This window comes from Neoarius graeffei, chromosome 5, assembly GCF_027579695.1.
Source record: "Neoarius graeffei isolate fNeoGra1 chromosome 5, fNeoGra1.pri, whole genome shotgun sequence".
Lineage (NCBI taxonomy): Eukaryota > Metazoa > Chordata > Actinopteri > Siluriformes > Ariidae > Neoarius > Neoarius graeffei.
The window spans coordinates 84,488,734-84,511,725 of record NC_083573.1 but is presented as its reverse complement, the minus strand read 5'-3'; the positions used below and the strand labels follow the sequence as shown (position 1 = coordinate 84,511,725).

Sequence of the window (22,992 nt, the reverse complement as noted above, 5' to 3'; positions counted from 1 at the left end):
AATCAATGTTATTCACTTCTTCACTTGTCGGTGGTTTTATTTTTATGGCTGATCGGTGTACAGTGCCTTGCAAAAGTATTCATCCCCCTTGGTGTTTGTCCTGTTTTGTTGCATTACAAGCTGGAATATACTGTATAAGCTGTATATATAAAAGACTATTACACCTCAGCGCTGTTGAGTTCTCGATCCTGACTGGTCAGAAAGAAGTGGTGGTTAATTTTCTGTAACAGTATCTCTGATGGTAGTGCAGGTTGATATCAGTTTTAATATGCACTTATTCTACTGCGTTACCATTTCTGTAGAAACAGGGACTTGTATGGAAGATGCTCCACATAAATAGATTAAAAAATACGTAAATATTGGGGGAAGCCATGGCTTCATGTTTCGAGAAGCAGCTTAGGAACCAAAGGGTCACTGGTTCAATTCCCTGGACCAGCAGGAATGGTTGAAGTGCCCTTGAGTAAAGCACCTAAACCCCCAACTGCTCTCCAGGCTTCTCTGGGTATACGTTGTACATCGCTCTGGATAAGAGTGTCTGCTAAGTTCCATAAATGTAATCTCATGTAACGGCAGTCCTAAAGTTATTACATCAACTGTAGTCCTAATCCATTGTAGCAAAACTGTTTGTATCAAATGTCCAAAGTACGGAGAGCGTTGAGATTTCTCATGTAACATGACAAGCTGAAATGTTTTATCCCATTAACTTCAAGTGAGAGAAAAAACAGACACTAGTGCTGCTAAAGCATATGCTTTATAACAGGAACCGACTTTACGCCAACATTTAAATGTAACTGTAAATGGATAAAAGCATGGCATTCTTTAATAAATAAAAAGCTGCTGTAACAGAAGAAGAATAGAACACATGCTGTTAAAAGAAAATAAGCAACTTTTAGGTGGTAATGCTAACTTGGCAGGCTTCCATGATTATTTTCCTCTAACAGCGTTTCCCTGTCGTGATTTGTTCTGCATTATAGGTGTTAGTAGGACATGCACACACATCATCTCCACTTATACATTTAGCTTTGGTGTGATTAGGTGTTTTGGGAATAACTGGGTTGTACACCTGTGATTACAGATCTGACGTGACTTGTTAATTGCTTGCTGACATTGCACTTTCAGCGAATAAGCGCCCTATTGTACTCCTCACATTGCACCTCAGGAGTATCGAAAGCATTTTATTTTCCATCCTGTATAGCAAAAATGTCATGTAATAGCAGTTACTCATGAGAATTGCACGAAGGGAGCAGCAGCTCCTAAGCCTTATCTACAGTCACTACATGCCCCAGTGCACAATCCTCCTCGGTCTTCTTTTCCTACAAGTTATGACACGGGAAAAATCCCAAAGCTGGGGGATCAAAAGTCATGTATTTTGTAGACTGCTAGCTCCACGGTCAGTCTACCAACCTTATTTTGATCATGAATTAATAAAGATTACTCGGCTCAATGTGTTATTCAATTCAAGTCGATAATATTGATCGAAATGGTTGATTTTTTTTTTTCAACTATAAAGAAAGCTTCCAGTCTACTCTGCTGGCGCTGCCATTTTGGAAATCACATGCTGCATTGCTGTGCGCTGATTGGTTCAAAGGTGAGTGATGTTGAATTCGTCTGTAAGAAACCACGCACCAATGTTTTAAATGTGAACTGTCAAAACAAAAACGGGACTAAAGGCTCACAACACACCGTGTCATGGTATGGAAGGGTTGGAAATTAAACAAGTAGTACACAGAACTTTAATTTATGATACACTACGTGGCTTCAAATCATTATTCTTAAGTTTATTTGGGTGCGCTGATTGGAGGATACTGATAGGTAAAACAGCATGGCGTGTAAGGTTCACGGAAACCATTCGAGCTTTGACCAATCAGCGCGCAGGAATGCAATGATGTGACTTCCAATCATGGCGGCGCCAGCGGAGGAGACAAACTTTTTGGCTCGATTCAGAAAATCGCCAGCAAGAGACACTAATATTGATTTGAAGTTGATTTGGGAAACCTTTATTGTGCCGTTATCAAACGGAGATCGACAGAGTGTATGTGGAGTGGACCATTCATGAATTGTGGGTGGTAGAAATGGGCAACTGGACTTGCTTGAAGATTCTTGAAAACGTTTCACCTCTCGTCCAAAAGGCTTCCTCAGTTCTGTCTGACTAATAGGGAGCATCAGATATTTATCCTCTCCTGGATCAGAATCAGAATTCTGATGACCAGCTCATCTAAGGTGTCATTGAGGCATCATGTTGGTGTGGGTCACTGGAGGCTGGGTGTGAACGGCGAGTCATTAGGGTGATCAAAGGATTGTCCGTTAGGGTGATGAATGGCAATCTGACTCTCTCTGTCCTCCTGTGAGTCACTGAAAACAGCTGGGTCCTGGCGTACACCCAGCCGTCTGGGAAGAGTGTCCAAGACCGCCTTGTAGATGGTTGACAAATGATGTCTTATGCCGCTTTTCCACTACAAACGCGGCTGAGCCGTGCCGTGCTGAGTTGGGCTGAGTCGAGCTGAGCGGGGCTGTTGGAGTTGCATTTCGACTACAACCGCGCTGAACCGTGCTGGCTGGAAGTGGGTGGACACATTGGGTGGAGTTAGCGAAAGTGGGTGGACGTCAGGTGATGTCGTTAAGCAGCGCAAACAGTGACATCAGTGAGTTTTTAAGCGGTAGTCTCACGACCCGAATAGTAAACAATAAACATGGAGGACATGGAGTCGTTAGTGTTGCTGGTCTTGGTGCTGTGGCTTGTTGTCACCGACAATGCCAACAGATACTGGCAAGAGCGTATAGATGAGGCGAGGCGCATAAGGCTTCAGAAATTCTCGTAATTCGTAATTATTCTTCTTCCGGGTTTGCGGTGTTTACAGATCCCAGTGTGCTCGCGGGGTGTGTGTGGGCATGTGAGGACACTCCTCCTCACCAATCAGTGCACAGGGGAGTGTCTGCTCACGCCCCCAGCCTCACTCGGCTCGCTTCAGCCCCACTCCAAAACGGTGCGAGTTTTAGGGGCTAAGCAGGGCTGAAGCGAGCTGAGTCGTGCTGGTTTTTGGTAGTCGAAACGCGAGCCGTGTCAGGCTGAAGTGAGCTGAAGTGAGCTGAAAAAGGGTAGTGGAAAAGGGCCATTAGACCCCCACCTCTGTTCAGTGATGGCTGTTCCAGGTTGACAAAAATGGCTTCTTTAACTCCTCGCTCATACCAACGATCCTCTCTGGCTAAAATGCGTACATTACAATCCTGAAATGAGTGTCCTTCATTGTTAAGATGAATGTAGACAGCCGAGTCCTGGCCTGAGGAGCTGGCTCTCCTGTGTTGGGCCAAGCGCCTGTATAGCGGTTGTTTGGTCTCACCAATATACGAATCCGTGCAATTCTCACTGCACTGAATTGCATACACTACATTGTCCTGTTTGTGTCTGGGTATTCTGTCCTTAGGGTGGACCAGTTTCTGCTTCAGGGTGTTACTGGGTCTGAAATGTACCGGAATGTTGTGTTTGTAGAAGATCCTCCTGAGTTTCTCAGATAGACCAGAAATGTAGGGAATGACAATGTTCTTGCGTTTGTTCCTGTTATCATCCTTGTCAGTTATGTTCCTTTTTATGCTCTTTAGGAAAGCCCAGTTGGGATAACCGCAATTCTGAAGTGCTTTCTTGATATGATTCTGCTCCTTCTCTTTTCCCTCTCATGAATTACAGCTTTGGGGATTTTTCCGTGTCATAACTTTGTGTATTGGGGCATGTATCGACTGTGGCCTTATCTACAGAAATCTTTTTCAGTTTATTTACAAATCTCCACAAACCCCATTTATTCATCAGTCCCACACTCATGGGTGTATCTTTTAACACTAATCCCCTGTTTCTCAAGCCTCATTTGTTTCAGGGTTAGAGGTTAGACATTATTTTAATGTTATCTCCAAGCTAAAACAATATGCACTACTCATGGCGCTGGGAACTTGAGCCAGGGATCAGAGGTCACATAGCTGTGTATCTTTACGCTGTAATGGTTCGAATCGGACATGAAATCTGTCCTGTAGCTTCCTGTTCGAGGCACGGGGGAATTTTAAGGGATGACAGCCTAATTACCTTGAGGGTTAGAACTATTTCCTAAATTAGGGGTCAGCTCAATGACCCTCCTGTCTTGGACACATGTTTCTTCATCGACTTGAATTCATAAATAGTTCAGCACGGACGGATTATTTCAGAGGTGTCGCGTTCATGCTAAGCTTCCCAGTGAATGTTCTGCTGATGGAAAAAAAAATGTATACCACCACTCCAGGAAAAAAAAAAAGAGCAGACTTAATCATTTCTTTTTCGATCTCGCACAAAAACACCCATATTTATCTGGAATGTGTGGAGCAGCTCGAAATGAATTTCCCTCGTCATATCAGTGACAGATAATTATATGCAGTGACAGTGTTCGAGTGGAATGGCAGCTTAAATATAATTTCTTCTTCGAATATAGAGCAAGTCTGCATATTCGTTCCATGCTTTCAAACACTTAACTGAGTAACTGGGAGCAGGTGCAACACTGCAGTCTTCACAATCCAACTGGACTCTCCATTACCCAGAAGCCGTCATCAGAGAACAGAGCTAGTGTGTGTTTGACGCTGCTTAGTCTCTCTGATTGCTGTACTGGAGCAAAAGCTGTTTGTTTGAATAACGGTGGCACTACGGCAAGTTATGCTAACAAGACTGAGATTCTGCGTTTTGTTGTTGTTTCCTTTTCCAAATGATATATGATCCAAATATGTAAGAATGCGTAATTTGGTGAGCATTTAACAGAGGTATATGGGCGGGGCTGGAAATAGTGCAGAATACTGATTGGTCAAAGAAAGAACGTAATCAGAATGGTAATGTGGTCACTTGCGTTAAACGAACACCATTAGCTAGGGGGGAAAAAAAACCTTTTGTCTTGAAGGAGTGGGTTACCAGTAACCTGGCTACCTTGGACAAAAATATTATTATCTACAGGTTTTTTTTTTCAACAACAACAATATAATTCTTCAATATAATTTTTGCAAATCAAATTTTTTCATTTGCTATGTAGCACTGGTTAAAATGAACATGCTTCAGTATCACAAGGTACTTGTTTCGATTCCCACAACCTCTTGCACTACACACATTTACCGCATATGTAGTGTATGCGGATGTTTTCCGAATCAGGAGCGCAGATATGTGGAAACTGATGAAACTGAGCAAAATAAAGTCCAGCACAAAGCTGCCAGATAACTCGACTGGAATCAGTAAGTCGCCTCACAGTTGAACTTATTGAGAAAATCTTATTGAGACTAGCCAGTCTTAATGTATTTTACATGTGATGTGAGGACTGAACATTATATCTAATAGCTGAAATGTACGTTAATGACTTTAGGTTTACCTTCCTTTTTGCCGAGGGTGCCAACGATATGTGCTAAATGATCATGCACTTATTAGCTCATCCAGCTGACGGGCGATGAGCTTATGCCATCGTGTCGTCGGTTGTCTGTCTGTCGTCATCTACGTTTCACAAAAATCGCTTCTTCTCCGCCAGTTCTTCACTGATTTTTATTCGTTTTGGCAGGAAGGTCGGTCTGCCTGGGGTGCATATGGCTTCTACCCAAATTTGCATAATTGCAATTAATAATAAAGATATGGAGTAATTAAGCCCTAACGAGCAGTTTCCACACAAATTGCTGCTTCTCCCTCAATTCTTCACTGATTTTTATTCTCCTTGGCAGGAAGGTAGGTCTGTCTGGGGTACATATAGCTTCTACCCAGATTTGCTTAATTAGAATTATTAATGAAGTTATGGACTAATTAATCCTTAATGAGCAGGTCAACAAAAATAGCTTCTTCTCGGTCAATTCCTTGCCGTTTTGGATTCTTTCTGGCAAATAGATCGGTATTCCTAGGGTGTATATAGCTTCTATATATAGCTTGTATAGATTGTATATAGCTCGCAACATTTATTGCACAAGGTGGCTCACTTTAGATCGTTCCTTCTGGACTAGACGGTGCTGGAGTGAGCTACACCATCATTGACGGTCTCGTTTGTTTCTTCATCTGTATTAATACATTAGCTAACAGTTGACCCATACAGTGGGGCAAAAAAGTATTTAGTCAGCCACCAATTGTGCAAGTTCTCCCACTTAAAAAGATGAGAGGCCTGTAATTTTCATCATAGGTACACTTCAACTATGAGAGACAGAATGGGGGAAAGAATCCAGGAAATCACATTGTAGGATTTTTAATGAATTAATTGGTCAATTCCTCGGTAAAATAAGTATTTGGTCACCTACAAAGAAGCAAGATTTCTGGCTCTCACAGACCTATAACTACTTCTTTAAGGCCCTGTCCACACGGCAACGGATTCAGGTGACTCCGATACAATTGCTTATCGTTTAGGCCTGGCGTCCACACGGCACCGGCATTTTGGGTGCCCAAAACGCAATCTTTTTGAGAACGGGTTCCAGCGTGGAAAGATCTGGCAACGTTGCCGTTGTGAAGTCGTCTGGATGAGTAGAACGGATTTGTTTACGATGACGTCACAACCACATGACTGTGAGTGCTTCACGCCGGGTAGAAGTGTAATGAATATCACCAGGAAAAAGCCTTACAGAGCACTAGTGAGAGTGAAACACGAGCTTGGATATTATTATTATTATTATTATGTTCAGTGTTAGTTCACAGTAGTAATGCAAGAAGCAGAATAGTGACAGTAATAGTGAAGCAAAAACATGCAATTGTACAAACACTGCAGCTCTACAGCAAAATATTCATTTATGAAATGGTCTGATTCTTAACACCAGTAGTGCCAGTGATCTTCTCATTGCCATGCGATGGGAGTTGTCAACAAATCCTATAACTTGGTTCATGAAACGCACTTACAAAATATTTTCACTGTGAATATTTATTGTGTAATGGTGCAGAGAGAGAGAGAGAGAGAGAGACTCTGCCCTTAGGGCAGAGTCAATCCCGCCAGCAAAAATAGGGGAAAAAAGGAGCGATCTCACCTCTTCAGATGTTGGTTTTAGTCCTACAGTACATTCCTCAAAAAGGGCGTAGAGGAGCAAATTAATCCATCAACGTGTAGTATTCAATTTATTCCGGACCATTAAAGACGCCGCCTTCCGCGTAGAATCATACGTCATCCTCGCCGCCATATTGGATAGGTCAAAGCGGAGAATAAAGATTCATGCGCTGCCTTTAGCTGTACCAACAGGTTTACCGTCCAAACGAGATCACATGGGATTACCTTTCACAGGTGAGAAACAACAAATTAATCCATCAACGTGTAGTATTCAATTTATTCCGGACCATTAAAGACGCCGCCTTCCGCGTAGAATCATACGTCATCCTCGCCGCCATATTGGAAAGGTCAAAGCGGAGAATAAAGATTAGCTGCGTTTAAACTGTACCAACAGGTTTACCGTCCAAACGAGATCACATGGGATTACCTTTCACAGGTGAGACTGGAAAAATACTTTTCATTGTATTTGGTCATTATAATGTAATTTTACGAACAGATTTTCCTGACTTTGTGGCTAATATGAAGTCTCGCGCATAATAGTTTATGCGCATGTGTCCTTACTACTTCTATTGTTCTGGTGTCTCCGAAGGGACCGTCTTACAGCGCTCCTAGAGGTGTGGCATGTGTATTGCATCGTTTTCAGCAAGCGTTGCGTTGCCATATGGACCTGATATTTTACTGATCGTTGCCCATTTGGACGCGATATATTTTTAAAGAACATCTCGTTGCCGTTGTCGTGTGGATGTAGCCTAAGAGGCTCCTCTGTCCTCCACTCGTTACTTGTATTAATGGCACCTGTTTGAACTCGTTATCAGTATAAAAGACACCTGTCCACAACCTCAAACAGTCACACTCCAAACTCCACTATGGCCAAGACCAAAGAGCTGTCAAAGGACACCAGAAACAAAATTGTAGACCTGCACCAGGCTGGGAAGACTGAATCTGCAATAGGTAAGCAGCTTGGTGTGAAGAAATCAACTGTGGGAGCAATTATTAGAAAATGGAAGACATACAAGACCACTGATAATCCATCTCCCATCCCATCTTTACTTCTGAGAGACTCCGCCTCTCTAGGATGCTCTTTTTATACACAATCATCTTACTGACCTTTTGACAATTAACCAAATTAGTTTTTTAGCATTACACAACTTTTTCAGTCTTTTGTTCCCCCTGTCCCAACTTATCTGGAACATGTTGCTGACATCAAATTCAAAATGAGCAGAAGTTTTTCGAAAAACAATAAAATTTCTCAGTTCCAACATGTGATATGTTGTCTTTATACTATTTTCAATGAAATGTAGGGTTTCCCTGATTTGCAAATCTTCTCATTCTGTTTTTATTTAGATTTTACACTGTGTCCCAACTTTTTTGGAATTGGGGTTGTATGATTTCAACTTACTGGATGCACGGTTTGTGTTAGCATATCATATTTCTTCATCTTTCAGACTGGAGTACACCATTTTGTCGCAAAATATGCATCTTGTTGGACCGCGCATGAAGTGTCTGCAGTGTGACAGATTTAGTATTGAGATATTTTCTGTCAAGTTTATCAAGCTCATGATTTCAAATTTGCATTTAATATCTAGTTTATAATGAATTTCTCATCTACAAAGTATCCAGATGGAAAAAAACAAACATGTTCGCAATATAACTTCCTAATACGACTGAGGTATGATTCAAAATGGTGTGTCAAAATGACAAAAATCTCCGTAGTGTCCGTAGGCCCCTCCGTACACAATGCTGACAGACGTACAACGAGCTCAGTACAATAACTATAAAGGGTCTTTAGTAACAACACAATATGTCTATGTCCCAACAGCCAGCCGCTGTGTCCGGGGATCAGGTCGTCGAGGCCCCTGCCTTCGACTGCCACCCAATCCACACTGCACCAAACCCCTACTGCTACCTCTGTGGGTGGTGAACCCACAGGAGGTCGGGCCCACGTCACCTCTTCGGGCTGAGCCCGGCCGGGCCCCATGGGCAAAGGCCCGGCCACCAAGCGCTCGCATACGAGCCCCAACCCCGGGCCTGGCTCCAGGGTGGGGCCCCGGCTGCGTCCTACCGGGCGACGTCACGGTCCTGGATTTTCTCTCCATAGGGGTTTTTTGGTGAACTGCTCTTGGTCTGGCCTGTCACCTAGGACCTGTCTGCCTTGGGAAACCCTAACAGGGGCATAATGCCCCCGACAACATAGCTCCTAGGATCATTCAAGCACACAAACCCCTCCACCACAATAAGGTGGCAGTTCTAGGAGGGGTATGCGCATAAACCTATGGTCATGAGCTTTGGGTAATGACAGAAAGAACAAGATCGCGGATACAAGCGGCTGAAATGAGTTTCCTTCGCAGGGTGGCTGGGCGCTCCCTTAGAGATAGGGTGAGAAGCACAGTCACTCGGGAGGGGCTCGGAGTAGAGCCGCTGCTCCTCCACATCGAGAGGAACCAGCTGAGGTGGCTCGGGCATCTTTTTCGGATGCCTCCTGGACGTCTCCCTGGGGAGGTGTTCCAGGCATGTCCCCCCGGGAGGAGGCCCCGGGGAAGACCCAGGACACGCTGGAGGGACTATGTCTCTCGGCTGGCCTGGGAACGCCTCGGTGTTCTTCCCGAGGAGCTGGCCAAGGTGTCTGGGGAAAGGGAAGTTTGGGCTTCCATGCTTAGACTGCTGCCTCCGCGACCCGGTCCTGGATAAGCGGAAGAAGACGAGACGAGACGAGACAATATGTCTATTTGGTACTTGGAATGTCTTGCTGAATTACAAAATGCAGGACGATTAACCCACCCGTAGTGTCCGTAGCCCACCCGTAGTGTCCGTAGCCCACCCGTAGTGTCCGTAGCCCACCCGTAGTGTCCGTAGCCCACCCGTAGTGTCCATAGGCCCCATGTTATCTCATACAAAGAGTCAATTACATAAAAAGCTAAAGGCAACTTATTGAAATAATCAGGAAAAATCATTCATTTTCTCTGTATGTGACACAGAGACAAATACACAAGGAACTTTTTTTCATGATATTTGGACGATTTAATTACAGTTCAAAATGCCACGTGCTGAGAATTCTGATCTTGCTCGAGTTAAAACAAAGTATTGGGATAGTATTGCTTTTAAAAATTGTCAACCTGAATATTGTTAGTTAATTAGAACATGAAAAGCATGTATCGCATGTACAAAGTAATATAGCAAAATGTAGTGTCTGTAGGCCCCCGATAGTGCCGTAACTTGAATGTATGTAACTTTTTCACCGTTGAAGATTAGTGATGAAAATTTTGCATGTATATGTTAGACATAATTTGTGGCAATATACCATAGGTTTCTGCTAGAAAGGACGTGGTCAATTTTTGGCCCGCAGTGAGACACATTAGTGATTTTCTGCTGTATACTGTAACACTAAGCATAGAGTAAGGCACCGTTTGCTAACAGTTTATTCACAAGCAAATATGAAAACATTCCAGCAGAAAAAACACAAAGAGGGCAAACATATCTCAAGAATAGTTGTAAGGGTGAGCAGAGTACAAATACGAAATAGACAAAAGGTATAAATCACAAAAGGTAAGGCAGGATCATACATACACTACCGTTCAAAAGTTTGGGGTCACTTTGAAATGTCGTTATTTTTGAAAGAAAAGCACTGTTCTTTTCAATGAAGATCACTTTAAACTAATCAGAAATGCACTCTATACATTGCTAATGTGGTAAATGACTATTCTAGCTGCAAATGTCTGGTTTTTGGTGCAATATCTCCATAGGTGTATAGAGGCCCATTTCCAGCAACTCTCACTCCAGTGTTCTAATGGTACAATGTGTTTGCTCATTGCCTCAGAAGGCTAATGGATGATTAGAAAACCCTTGTACAATCATGTTAGCACAGCTGAAAACAGTTGAGCTCTTTAGAGAAGCTATAAAACTGACCTTCCTTTGAGCAGATTGAGTTTCTGGAGCGTCACATTTGTGGGGTCGATTAAATGCTCAAAATTGCCAGAAAAATGTCTTGACTATATTTTCTATTCATTTTACAACTTATGGAGGTAAATAAAAGTGTGACTTTTCATGGAAAACACAAAGTTGTCTGGGTGACCCCAAACTTTTGAACGGTAGTGTAAGTCTTTCTGGAATAACAAGAATCTGAATATACACGAATGGGAGGCGAACTATAAGCTTTCACATGGAAGCTCTTGTGCAAACAGGAAGTTGGTGAACTGACCAAAGAAATACAGAAGGTAGAACTCCGGTGATGGTTCTCTCTGGCGGTTTGGAGGGGAAATGTGTGGACTGGATGTCACAATTATTTTAGCAGCCACTTTTATCCTAGTCACTTTGGTTTCCAGGCACCCGAAACAGGAATTTATCGTTTTCCTCCCCAGTACAGTATGGTACAGAAATCTTCAGTAGAAGTGTAATTGTGGCAGCAGGGGCATTGGTGTGTGAATCGAGGGCGGGGCCAGGGAAGGTGAGTGGCAAACTGAGCGCACCTGTTGTCAGTTGATGGTGTGTGTTTGTGCGTGAAAAAGTACCAAACTGAAAAGCCATTCTAAAATAAAAAAGACTGTGTCTCACATTCGTTCCCGCCTGTTTGCGCTTCAGTATTCCACCCACCTCAGGGACATACTACAGTGGTGCCAAAACCCGGGAATACTGAAGGGAACCACCCATGGAGTCGTCCCCGCTCAAAGACCTCATCCATGCCCTACCTCTTCCCTAGCCCCGCCCTCAATTCACAAACCGACGCTTGACCACGTCCTCGCTGCCACAGTAATGTTTGTCTAACAAAATATTTTTCAAAAGTTCTTTTTGCATCAACATCACAGTTCTTTCATGAACTTTGTTCAGATTGGGTCCCTAAATAGCTTCTTTTACACAATACATGTTCACTACGTAGGGCATAAGATATTGTGGGAAACCTATATGGCCACTAGTATGTGATTTGTAACGCAGCCACGAAAACTAGAATGGACTCGTCATGTTTCTGTTGTATTTTTGCCTCACTTTGTTGTTAAGAGACCTGCAGGTCATGCTCGATAATACGACCTGTGAGGTCATCAAGCAGAAACATATTTGAGACTTTTGAGCATCATTACTATGAGTCACAACCTCACAACCACCACAGAACAACCTCTGCTTTCCAGGTACCATTATGTAATAGTCCTGGGGCCGGGATTTATAACTGTACCATGCTGTACTTCACTGGCCAGTGGAAAGGTGTTAAGTAGAAGAAAAGCACTTAGATTTACACACACATTAGACTCTGTAGCCCTGAAGACATCCAATAGCTCATGCATGTTTCGGTCCTTGTAAGTCTGGAGGTATCCATGAAGCAGTAATAAAATCTCGGTAATAAAATCTAGGTTCTCCCCTGAGCTCAGCTTTATTAGTGGCTTGGGGCTTTGACGGCTCATTCTGCGCAACACGGGTTTCAGGTGATGAGAAGAGAAGCGAGGCTTTTGATTCCGGCTCGTGGAGTGGAGTGGAGTGGAGTGGAGTGATCGCAGCAGTTTGCAGCAGCCAGCTTTTGGATGTAAAGTAACTTCTGATTGTAATGTATACCACTTCTGCGCCATCAGTTATGTAACAGGCTGGTGAATTACAGAAGCGCTGGGATACGAGCATCACTCTGTTATATTAAAAAGAGAAAAAATGTTCTAGTCAGTGGAACGTGAACGGCTTTGTGAAATATTGATGCCTGTTGTAAACAGTTATTACAACTTTAAACAATTGTGCCAAATAATCTTTGAGAGGTTTGTTTATCTCTGTGTGTGTGTGTAGGTAGGTGTGAGTGTTGTAGAGCTTCACATTCTCCGGACTAAAAATTACAACGAGTGAAAAATTAGTCTCTGAGCCCTAAATATCCTACACACACACACAGTATTAATGATTTAGAGCCTAAACAGCAGTCTGTATTAACTGGAGACCCGCTAAACGTGTTAAAACACAGTGAGAGAGATAAAGACAAATACAGAGAGAACAAAGAGGACGTGGAAGATGGGTTTAGTTTAATGCTTCACTGTCAAAGCATACTGTCAAAAGCCTGACAGGATGGTGTCGTAAAACTGTCATAACAAGGTAACAAGCCGCTTTGGGGCAATTCATAACTCTGTTTCAAAGCAAATAACCTGAACAACAAAGAGCGGATTTTATAATAGTCCGTTGTCAAGACGTTTCCATTTCTAAGTATGGGGAGCTGTAGAGACTATCGCACAGGTTATACGAGAAAAAAATTCCCACAAACCACCTTAAAACAGATTTATTTTATGAACCTAATCTATCCGTTCAAAGATTAGACGACTTATTGAATATTCTGGCTCTTTATCGGAGCCATAGAGCTTTTTATTCCTCAACTTTTAATTTTATCCAACACGTTAAATCCAACTTGATATTATTTATAAGTGACTTGTTTTGGAATTAATGAGATTTGGTTTAAATCTCATCTCATTATCTGTAGCTGCTTTATCCTGTTCTACAGGGTCGCAGGCAAGCTGGTGCCTATCCCAGCTGACTACGGGCGAAAGGCGGGGTACACCCTGGACAAGTCGCCAGGTCATCACAGGGCTGACACATAGACACAGACAACCATTCACACTCACATTCACACCTACGCTCAATTTAGAGTCACCAGTTAACCTAACCTGCATGTCTTTGGACTGTGGGGGAAACCGGAGCACCCGGAGGAAACCCACGCGGACACGGGGAGAACATGCAAACTCCGCACAGAAAGGCCCTCGCCGGCCACGGGGATCGAACCCGGACCTTCTTGCTGTGAGGCAATAGCGCTAACCACTACACCACCGTGCCACCTGGTTTAAAGCTGTTCACTTAAAAAGATCAGTCGAACACATTTAACATTTATTCCATGAAATCGAGTCGGCTCTAAGCCATGTATGACAAGATTGAGTGGAATGACTGTTTTATTCTATCCACGTACACTGGATTTTGAGAAACCGAGCATTTTTCTTTTTATTTTTTGCAAATTCGATAAATAAAAACTTTATACAAAACGTCTGACAAAATAATTTCTGCTTAGAATGCAAACAAACCGGCGAAATGACGAGCAATTTGTGAAAAATGCTATAATAATTATTGAAAAATAAAAACGATACGTTCTTACCATCAAATACTTTCATTCCATATTTTGTTGCTTTTTTTTGTATTTTTTTGGGGTTTTGTTTTCGACTAGAGTTTTTATTTCATCCTCGGTCGGTTCAGTAACATGCTCCGCCATTTTGTTTTTCCCTACTCGCGGTATATGAGCTGATCGCCGAGTAGTAGAGTAGCCAATCAGAGCATGCGATTTCTCATATCCAGTGAATGTGGATAGAAGAAGAATAAATATAACAACTAAACATAAAGCATAAGTTTATTAAGGCTGGTTGTGATTTCCAGCTCTGAAACTAAAAAAAAAAATCGCAGATTTCTTGGCTACGCTTCATGGACCCTGCTACACTGTAGTAAATTCAGCACACTGAACTCAACCAGAAAAGACCCAATGGCTGTGTAATTCCATAGAGGGAAAAAATTTCAAGCAACATTTACTTGTAATGCTGTTGTTACTGATTAAGTGTTCAGTGAATAAATACTGAAACTCGTACCAGCAACCACTGAGGACTTAACACTTGGCATGAGGACAGCGTGAGGCCTGGGATATGAATGGAGGTTGTGAAATGATCTACATCATTTAAAAATTCTCCGTAAATGCACTTGGCATATGAAAATCCTTCCCAGTGATGATTTATTGCCTTTGAAATGGAGCCATGAGGTGATGCAGACTCCAAAACTTAAGAGCCAAGTCAACGTTAATCACGTCTGTGAAAGTATGACCTCTACAACTCCTGACATGCATCGTCCTAGAAAATAACGCAATAAACATATACACTGTCAAACAGTCCCATTTCTCAGTGTAGAGTCTTGAATTTCATGACCATGATGCCATTATTCATTTCTGTGACCTTAAAATGTTCTTTTCCCCCATTTTAGGTTTTTAAATTTTATTTTATTTTATTTTATTTTATTCCATGATCCGAGCCTGCTGCATGAAGATACCTAAAGACGCTATAATCAATAGAGAAAAAAACCCGGCACATTGAAAGTCTGGTTTTGTTTTTTCAACACAGCAGATACCACCCTGAGAGTTATGTAATTTGAGCCATACCTCCAATAAGAATGGCATGACTTCTTTTATATGGGTCTGTCTCAGAAACTGTGTACTGTGGGGGAACCCCACTAAATATACTCAGTCAATAAACTATACGGTTTTGAATGGTGATGTTGGTTTTAATTTGAAATAAAATGATGAAAAAATAATACAGATAAAACTAAATCTTTGATGTGAATACCCTATTCAGAATTTGGCAAAAATTCTGCAAATTTGTGGAAAAATGGCGGCTTGATCTGGGACATGATAAACGGTTGACTACATCGCATTCCCTTAAAAAGGTCGTAGTCCACTGAAAAGTCTACAGTTATCACTAATTGTATTTTAAGTTGTAACTTTATACACCTAAGGATTGGTGCGCTTACAGAATAATCATAACCGTAATTAAACATCACGCAAAATATTTGATCACCGTCGTAACTCCGTTTTCCGCAGACCCAAAACCAATACGATCGTGTATTTTGATCTAAATGGAAAGCCTCAGGGTCAAGGTCACGACCCCACCAAAAGTAGGAACTTAAAATCACTACGCCATATAAAAATTTAGTTATAAATCTGCGATTTTGTTTTTTAAAACGAAAGCTGAAAGTTAGGTATAGAATATGTTTCTTACAGAATATGTTACGATGGTAGCTGGTCCTGTATGAATTTCTGAGCTATAAAATGAGTTGTGGTCTATTTTTTACCGTAGCGTGTTATTTGTGTGCGGGGAAGGACACACATTAACAATTTGCATGTGTAGAATGGAATTTTCCACTCCAACAGTTAGAAGTTGATCGTGCTTCCATTTGCGGTCTTTGTTACGTGGGTGATCTGTTCGGACGTTATCGCTGAAAAGGTGAGTTTTGACAGTTTTATTTTGTTTGTCTTGCAGTATAAGGCAATAGAATGTTTCTTTTTCATCTTGCTTTCATATTTCGTAGTGTTTGCGTATTTTTGGCCAATATTTTGCAACCATGGTCAATTTAGATTGAACTTTTGATAGAATCTACGGCCAGTCGTTTTGCCCCGCCCCCGCCTCGCGCTCCGTCCGGTGCGGTAGTGATGTCCCGTTGCTCGCGCGCCGCAGCAGAGACCCGCGTGACCTTCAGCCGGTACAGTCGCTGTTCTTTTACCACCGCCGTTATTCTCATCTTTCCGTCGTGTTCTTGATTTTTCCATTGTGTCCTATTTCGCCATATCAAATACCCAAACTGTATCATATTATTCATATTTAAGTGAATAATCAATTCAGTCATCATAGCTTGGCATTTTTAACCCAAGCAATCAAAAAGAGGAAATTTATTCAATATTTTCACTCCTCTGTGAAGGAGGGGCTTTAATTCTTCATGATGTAGTTATTTTATATGGAAAAAAATTTTACAAAAACATTTGAATTGTAATTAAAAAAAAAAACTCCACAGTGGAGGCCAGATAAAGCAAGATACTCTCTTTATTCTTATTAAACATGACAAAAGAAACACTGAGTGTTAGGGAAATGCAAAAAAAAAGTAAAATTAGAAAATTTATTTTTTGACCATAATGTCCCAAATGAGAGAGCAGTTTCTGAGACGGACCCATATAGCAATAAATAATTACCTCCTCACGTAAGCTCTCAAACCACAGCGCTTCTGAATACTCTGTTCTGATTGGTGTTAATTAATTTTCTATATCTATCATGTCTGTGATCATTTACCACTTGCACAAGGACTTGTATGGCAGATGTTGCACATGATCCAATATAAAAATTAGTGCTGTCAAGCGATTAAAATATTTAATCGCGATTAATGTTGTGACTGTCATAGTTAACTCGCGATTAATCGCAATTTAATCGCACATTTTTGTCACATGAAAAACCATTGTAATTCTCTTATCAGCATAAAAAAGTGAATGGGCTTGCTTTGTACCAATTTTTTTTTTTTATTGCAGAGCATAACACGTCTTGTCACAGCCACTGACATCCATAACTTCCATATTAGATGAGAAAACCAAGGGATGAAAAATAAAGTGCATATCACTGTGAAAATAAAAAAAATGTTTTATTTTACTCTTCATTAGTTTCTTTTGAAGAGAAGTATTTGCCATAAAAGAAGAAAAAAACAGATGATAAAAATAAAAACATTCATCATGCGTTCAAAAACGTTCATCATAGTGTGGCACTGTATTATCTAATGGCCCTTTTCCACTACCCTTTTTCAGCTCGCTTCAGCTCACTTCAGCCCGACACGGCTCGCGTTTCGACTACCAAAAAACAGCACGACTCAGCTCGCTTCAGCCCTGCTTAGCCCCTAAAACTCGCACCGTTTTGGAGTGGGGCTGAAGCGAGCCAAACCGAGCCGAGTGGGGCTAGGGGTGTGAGGAGACACTCCCCTGTGCACTGATTGGTGAGGAGGAGTGTCCTCACATGCCCCCACACGCCCCGCGAGCACGCTGGGATCTGTAAACACCGCAAACCCGGAAGAAGAAGAATTACAAATTACGAGAATTATGAAGCCTTATGCGCCTCGCCTCATCTATACACTCTTGCCAGTATCTGTTGGCGTTGTCGGCGACAACGAGCCACAGCACCAAGACCAGCAACACTAACGACTCCATGTCCTCCATGTTTATTGTTTACTATTCGGGTCGTGAGACTACCGCTTAAAAGATCACTGATGTCACTGTTTGCGCTGCTTAACGACATCACGTGACGTCCACCCACTTTCGCTAACTCCACCCAATGTGTCCACCCACTTCCAGCCAGCACGGTTCAGCGCAGTTGTAGTCGAAATGCAACTCCAACAGCCCCACTCAGCTCGACTTAGCACGGCACGGCTCAGCCCGACTCAGCCGCGTTTGTAGTGGAAAAGAGCCATAATTCTCACTGCTTATAACTCTACACCTCCCCGGTGGAGATGAGCTGGGAGACTGAAGGAACAGTATTGAAAAGTATTTTTCCAGTCTCACCTGTGAAAGGTAATCCCATGTGATCTTGTTTGGACGGTAAACCTGTTGGTACAGTTAAACGCAGCACATGAATGAGGCATCTTTATTCTCGGCTACTGTCTAGACGCTATACCAGAGACGGGTGAAGAATCTCCACTTTGCCCCATCCAGTATGGCGGCGAGGATGTTTATATGTCTATGCCTTTCTCCATCACTCACATGTACAGTACTCTTATTGAAGCAGAGCGCGACAAGCCTCAACAGGAACTACGGGTGACTCGCAGGGCCAAATTAGAATTTGCGTTAACGGCACTATTTTTTTTAATCGCGTTAAATTGAGATCGCGTTAACGCGTTATTATCGCGTTAACTTTGACAGCACTAATAAAAATGTAATTGTTGACATGGTGAAGTTTTCTGTGAATAGATGGTTATTTCGTATTTCGGGAAGGAGTCTCCAGTGTAACAGTCAGAGGTAAAGCTCTAAAGGTGATGATACAGGGAGCAACATTTAGGGCAATGTTGCTGGCAATGGGCAACCAGGTGAGAGACAGAGCAGGTAATTAGGGCAACAACCAATCAGATAAGAGCAACTGTATTGCCAGGGAGACAGACACCGCAAAGATGGAGACTGAAACATTTCCAGCTGTCACTTTTGTCTTGGCTTCAGCCTTTATTTCGCTCAAGTAAGTATAGCTGCTGACAGAGCTCCTGAAAGGCTTTCTTTCTTTTTTAGATCCCGAAGTTTGTACTGTCTCGCCCTCAGGTTCCACAAGCACTCGTGCTCTGGATGTGAATTAGATCAGACGATAAGTGAGACAATCTCTATTACAGCTTACAAAAAAAAAAACATGAGCTGCCCATCACTTTTAACTTGACGCAAAAGAGCCAACATTATCCCTACATAGCTAGCGATAACTTTTAGCTCACTGTTAGCAAAACCCACTGCTAGTTCACGAAATCCCATTCAATCTCTATGGAGCGGTGGTGAGCTAACAACAGTTTACACTTAGCTGAAAAAATCGATGTCTTAATTACAACTTGAGCACATAAAAATAGATGTCTGTTGGTTTTCTAAGCATTTGAGGAGATAAGTTCACCACTTTGGGTTTACTCAGAACAACTTACCGGCATAAAACGATATAAGGTATCTTTTTCTTCGCTCCACTGCTGGAGACGCCGCCATCTTTGTTGAAAATTTTAGAAGCTCTTCGAATTATCATGTGAATCGCCGCTAGCACTCTGATTCAGAGGTGGACAAAGTATCCAAACTTCATTACTTAAGTCAAAGTACAGATCCCACTGGTCAAATGTTACTCCGATACAAGTGAAAGTTGTCCAGTCAAATTTTTACTTAAGTTAAAGTACTGAAGTACTTGCTTTTAAAAATACTTAAGTATTAAAAGTACATTTTCTGTCAACACATTGTTGTATTATTGCCACAACGCTTACAAAACCTAATGCTGTTACCAGAGACAGAAATGTGAATTCACAAAATGAACGCATGCTGTGCATCATGGTGGTTTAACGTTAAGCTAGCTAGTCAGTGAAACTCCACCTGACATGCTAGCAAACTCTTTTCAAACTTGAAATCATATCGAGTAGCTAACACTACTAGAAAAGAAAGATTTCTACATTCTGTTTATTTGGCAAGATTATGCTAAAACATATTTCTGAAAGGACTTCAGACAAGTTAACGTTATTCATGTTAGCGTAACTCCATTTTTACATGGTAACTATCAGTGCCCAAGTTAACTAGCTATGTGTTAACGTTAGCCGTGAACAAGGCTACGGCAACTTGGCAGCCAAATCCATAGAAAGTCATTTGACTAACCAGACTGCATAGCTATTGCAACGTTATCACTAGCTCTAAAAGCACAGACAACTTCACTGCAAGCTTTCTCTTGGAATAAAATGTTTATCTACCTCGATATGCTTCTGCAGGTTGGACGGCGAGTTTTTATAGGCCTTGATGTGGTTCGTTTTTGGCAAACAAAGCAAACATTTAAAATTAAACAAATCTTTAATCCATTCAGAAAACTGAAACATGGGTTCTAGGTAAAGCCATGAGTGCGTGCATTCGCCAGAAGAACCGCCTCCTTCCATTCTACCATCAACTGATCGTGTTAAATAATGCTGCTGAGAAATCACTGATCTTGATTTTATACAGTCTATGGATGTGACCTTAGTGATTACTGATAGACTGTCTCAGTGTCACCTGCGAAAAAAAACCAATCATGTTTTAGAAAAGAAAAGAAAAAACATCCACTTTCATAGTAACGAGGACCTTGATAGAAATGTAGTGGAGTGAAAACTATATTTGTCTTTCAAATGTAGTGAAGTTAAAGTCATAAGTTTCCAAAAAAAAAATACTCAAAGTACAGATACTCAAAAAGTGTACTTAAGTACAGTACTCAAGTAAATGTACTTCGTTACTGTCCACCTCTGCTCTGATTGGATGATCTTAAAAAGTTGCCCAAAACGATCAGAATTGTTCAGATAGAAATTATGTTGCCCAATCTCAACGGGAAAGTGTCAAAACGCAATTGCCCAACAACGTTGCCCAAAAAGTTGTCCCGTGTATCATCATCATAAGTTTCAGTTTTCTGGCTTGGCAGCATTTTCAGGACAGATCGCTGCACTTTGCAGTTTCACTGTAACATGACGTATTTATTTTTTATTAACTTCATCAGAGGGGAAAAAAGAGGCTGATGAGGGAACAGCTGTTTCACCTTGACTGATGATTAATGGTAAAAAAAAAAAAAGTATTTGCTGCCTGGGATTGCTGTGGTATAAGATTATAAGAATAAGGAATATAGCATTTGTAAAATGAATCTTCACATCTGGCCACATCACATGACCTCACTGCTGATTAATATTGGCTGGCTTTTTTTTGTGGTATATCAGATATATTCCATTCAGCTAGCATACTCGTTCAATATCATGCTAGCTGAATGGAATATATCTGATATACCATGAAAAAAGCAAGCCATTATTATTATTATTATTATTATTATTGTACATTCCTTTCGGGTGTTCAACGTGTCTTTTTCTTTCAAAATTCTCTCAGTCTTCCATATTTAACGAAGCAAACTTGGCGGCCATGTTTGTTTGCAAATTGTCACGGTCGCTCGCTAGTGCGGAAGTTTTACATCTCCGACGTGTGCCATCATGTTGTCTTGACAACCATGCAATATCGTAAATCATATTCAATGCTCATTCTCCATTGCATAGAGTGACGTAATACACATAGGATAAGCGACATGCTAACAATATTGCACGCTATCAAACCAAATGAACGAAACCCGCTAGAAGGGAATAGAACACGTTTTTATTCCATCGAAAAAGAGTCCTGTATGTATAATAATTTCCTGTAACAGCACACCCTGTTGTGTTTAATTCCTTACATGGAACTTGGACATATAAAACCTTTCTGAGGTTTGGATTATGAAGTCCCCCTCCCCCTCTCTCTCTCCTCACTGCTCAGACTTGTGTCGAATCGGTGTGTAGGTTTGTTCTTTATTGCTTTTGGTCCGAACCCTAAAGGCTTGATTTTCGCCTCCTTTATCTGGACATACCAATAAGTGCAAATCATAGGCAGAGGATAATCTCTGTGCTGCCAGACGCCTGCCCCAAACCCGTTCTAGCTATTAGATTTGCCTTGTTTTTCCTTCCACACACAATCACGGCCTGTAGTTTACCTCCAGGTCTTTGTGGTGTCCAGATGTTTAACATAAAACACAAACTCTTTCTAAAGTCCTCCTTTCCTGTATTAGCCTGATTCCTGGGATCAGTCTTTTCCCGGGAGGTGGATGGACATGCACTTTCTTGCACGTTTATTAGCATTTCACACTAGCAAGCTCCTCCCATGCAAATGTGTCCTGATTATATGTGTCATGTTGTATATTACGCACAAGCAGTAGATGCAGAGAGTGAGTTCTGTGTGCATCTCAAACCATTTATCCATCACTGTGTAATGAAGTGTAGAATATTTGACCCCTGTTCTTCACCGCTTAGCCACTTACAGAACATTAATCACGAAGTCTCAGGAGCTGCTACGGCCTCCAAGGACAACATGCTTTTAATTCCAGGAGTACAAAACTGTATGTTTTTTTTTTTTTTTTCTTCCAAGCATTCAAGGGCTTGTGTGAAGTGTGAGGGCTTTTAGTATTCTGAGACAGCTGCAGCGAGGACGTGTGAATCTGCTGTGTGTAGCGCAGAGGGAGACTGACAGCTGAATGCTGTCCTACACCTACACTGAGCTCAGGCCCTGCATGCAGAGCTGCATGGACATTACAGCAAATGGAGTCAAGCTACACTTAATAAATTGGTGAAATGGGGCCTGCGGGAAGGCTTTCAGCTGGTGTTATCACCAAGCAGGCTCTTCCACGGCTCCTCTCTCACGTTTTCTCTCTCGCACTTCATCGTTCTCCACCTCTTTCATTCTTTCTCCCTGTCGCACTCCCTTTCTGTCTCGTTCCCCTGACCCTCTCTCACTCTTAGACAAATCTGGACCAATAGTCTCATGCACCATGTTAAACTCTACCTTAAGAAGAAGCCTTTATTTGTCACATACATACTCAAATTCATCCTCTGCATTTAACCTATCTGAAGCAGTGAACACGCGCACACACACCCAGAGCAGTGGGTAGCCATACTACAGCATCCGGGGAGCAGCTGGGGGTTAGGTACTTTGCTCAAGGGCACTTCAGCCTAAGGCCGCCCCATGTTAACCTAACCGCATGTCTTTGGACTGTGGGGGAAACCGGAGCACCTGGGGGAAACCCATGGGGAGAACATGCAAACTCTACATAGAAAGGCCCCCCATCGGCCACTGGGCTTGAACCCAGAACCTTCTTGCTATGAGACGACAGTGCTAACCACTACACCACCATGCCGCCCAAACAGTACTACTATACTGTACTATACCAAACTATACTAATTAAGTATAGTTATA

General features: G+C 41.9%; 1 protein-coding gene across 3 annotated transcripts in view; it reads left to right on the top strand.

Moving 5' to 3' along the window:
* pard3aa (par-3 family cell polarity regulator alpha, a) overlaps positions 1-22,992 on the top strand; it is a 1,023,559-nt gene that overhangs the window by 978,418 nt on the left and 22,149 nt on the right. The window lies entirely within an intron of this gene.